This window comes from Cibotium barometz, chromosome 5 (assembly GCF_041138505.1).
Source record: "Cibotium barometz isolate CiBa-2024 chromosome 5, ASM4113850v1, whole genome shotgun sequence".
Taxonomy (NCBI): Eukaryota; Viridiplantae; Streptophyta; class Polypodiopsida; order Cyatheales; family Cibotiaceae; genus Cibotium; species Cibotium barometz.
Genome location: NC_141050.1, coordinates 48,591,522 through 48,594,993, shown reverse-complemented (window position 1 = coordinate 48,594,993; position 3,472 = coordinate 48,591,522).

Sequence of the window (3,472 nt, the reverse complement as noted above, 5' to 3'; positions counted from 1 at the left end):
ACATTAGCAACACCTTTCTTCAATAAAGACACATAAAGCATTGGATGGGCTTTATTATCTTGTGAAGATGAGCTTTGATTTTGCTGCCTTCTTTTCGTTTAATTGTTGTGTCTTCACAAATTTTTTTGCTTTCGAATAGCATCAAGAAAATCAATGCATCTCGTTCTTTTTACTTGATATCATAGCTCGTCCCACAGTCCTTCTATGAATTTGCTTTTCAAAGCATCGCTGGTCACCTCTGGTGCATACTTATGTAGCCACAAGAATTTTTCTTTGTAATCATCCACCGACATTGTGTGTGTCATCTTTAAACTATTTAAAATTATAAAACTCCATCTTCTTCTCCATGTTATAATGGGGATAATAGTACCTTTTTTTCTGCTTGAAGGCAAAATTATGCCCATCCAACAGGTCCTGATAGTACTCACGTCTGCATATAAGACTTCCACCATAACTTTGCGATGCTTCGGAGTTCGCAGAATTGTTATCTTGGCCTTTCCTTCTTTTGAGAGTTTGCGTAGAGCAAATAAATCCTCGAGTTGTTCTAGCCAATATTCTATCTCCTCTCTCATCTTCTTCGCGCCATTGAATTCACTGAGTTTGGCCTTCTTGAAGACTTGTTGTAAGGCTAATTCTGCAGGGTTGTCTTCACACAGGTTGTTCCTGTTGTTTTTTTGGTGGGTTGGAACCGCTTGCTCCATTCAAATCGACGTAAATAATTGCATCATCAATAGGTGCCTTCTTCGCTCTCTCATCGGCTCTCAAGTTTGAATCCACGCGTAATTGTTTCTTGTTGTTCCCTGATTCTTCTTTCAAAATCTTCCATCTTCACCCGATTATGGAGTTGGCTTGCTCTAATACCACTTGTAACGCTCCCACTCACACAATACCCAATAAATAATAATAAGAGAAGATTTGATGGAGTAGAAGAGAGAATAGAGTCTTTGATTATATCTATCTGTGTTTGTGTGTGTGTGTGTGTTGTTTGTGCATGTGTGTATGCATGCACGAGCACTTGTGCCTGTGTAAATTTATTCTAATAAATTAGTAGTTTTTTCACTCGTTTCCAAATCAATCTTACATTATGAGAGTTTTGAGGTATTCTTGGGCATAAAGATGCATGATAAATATTTAGACCTTGCAAAATGAAACCCATCATATATACACCTTAGTTGTATTAATATTGTGTTCTCCCAGATATAAAGATTACCTTTCATCCTAATGCATGTGAATGAATAATGATTTACTAAGTTGAAGTCTTCATTTCATAAATATAACTTACAGGTGACCAATTATGTAACGCTCTCACTCACACAATACCCAATAAATAATAATAAGAGAAGATTTAATGAGGTAGAAGAGAGAATAGATTCTTTGATTATATCCATCTTTCATACAATAGATAATAAGAGGATGACTCTTGTGTAGAGCTCGAACCTCCCGACCACCCCTGAGCAATCAGTCTTTCATGTACATGTAGCTCAATCTCAATCTTAATAACAATCATAAGCTCAATCTGAATCTCAATCACAATCACAATCTCAATCTCAATCTCAATCATAATCTTAATCTCAATTTCAATATCAATCTAAATCACAATCTCAAAGGTATCCCTCAAGGGAAAGAGGATCTGTGAAGATGAAGAAGATGCAGCACCACAGGGCCTCCTTTGGAGAGTAACACAAATTAAGGATAGTTTCAATAAATTTCCCATAACTTAGTCATGTGTTATCCAAAGCGAGAATTTCAAAACACAAAAGTTGATCGTTGCATTGTTTATATGATAAGGCAGTGTGGGCACTTTTTCCTAAAATCGTATTAATTGTAAGATACAACCAAAACTCTTTATTAGCTCAACTTTTTCCACTTTTCTATTTTTAAAAGCACTTTTCCTTACTTTACTCAATCTTACACATATCCACATAGCTATAACATAAATAATAAGAGGCCCTGTGGTGCTGCATCTTCTTTGTCTTACAGATTCTCTTTCCTTTTGAGATTTTGATTTAGATTGAGATTGTGATTGAAATTGAGATTAAGATTATGGTTGAGATTGAGATTGAGATTGAGATTGATATTGTGATTGTGATTGAGATTGAGATTGAGATTGAGCTTATGATTGTGATTAAGATTTAGATTGAGATTGAGATACATGTACATGAAAGACTGATTGCTCAAGGGTGGTCGGGAGATTCGAGCTCTACACAAGAGATTGAGATACATGTACATGAAAGACTGATTGCTCAAGGGTGGTCGGGAGGTTCGAGCTCTACATAAGAGTCCTCCTCTTGTTATCTATCGTATGAAAGATGGATATAATCAAAGACTCTATTCTCTCTTCTACTTCATCAAATCTTCTCATATTGGGTATTGTGTGAGTGGGAGTGTTACATAATTGGTCATGTGATTTATATTTATGAAATGAAGACTTCAACTTAGTAAAGAATTATTCATTCAGATGCATTAGGATGAAAGGTTGTCTTTATATCTAGGAGAACACAATATTAATACAACTAAGGTGTTTATGGGTTTCATTTTGCAAGGTCTTAATATTTCTCATGCATCTTTATGCCCAAGAATACCTCAAAACTCTCATAATGTAAGATTGATTTGGGAACAAGTGAGAAAACTACTAATTTATTAGAATAAATTCACACACGTAGAACTGCTCGTGCATGCACACACACACACATGCGCGCACGCGCACGCATAGACACATTAACACATGCACATGTGCGTGCATGCTTACACACACACACACACACACACACATGCTTTATTAACAATGATGTTATTTTGTTTTAAATCTATTATGGGCAAAATAAACAAATATGATTAAGTTCAAAGGAAACAGATATTAGTTTAAGTTCAACAATTTACAATAAGGAAAAAGTTGTTAGTTTAAGCTTAAATGGAAAAACGAATAGGACTAGGTTTCTCGAATTTACAATAAGGAAAAAGTTATTAGTTTAAGCTTAAATGTTAAAAAAATTATTAATTTAAGCTTAAAGGAAAAATAGTATAGGACTAGGATTCTCCAATTTACAATAAGGACGAGAAAAAAGTATAGCACTAGGATTCTCTAATATAAAATAAGAAATTATTTCTACATTGTATTTCTAGGTTCTTTCTCTATATTGAAAGAATAAATTATAATAGTTTTCATATAAAACTATCAAAGGTATCTAGGTTATAGTAATTTGATATTTAAAGGTTTTCATCTTGTGCATGCAAACTATTTTGTCCTATAAAAGTAACACACATATTTATATCATAGTATTCTAACAATCACCTTTTGCACTGTCACCAACCATTTCAACCTTTGAATAACAATTTACCTTTGATCATACCCTTTATTCACCATAATCATTTAATCATGTGCACACATGCATGCACGCACACACACACACACACACACACACACACACACACATACACTAACTGAGAGTGTGCTCCTTGTTTATCTATGTAG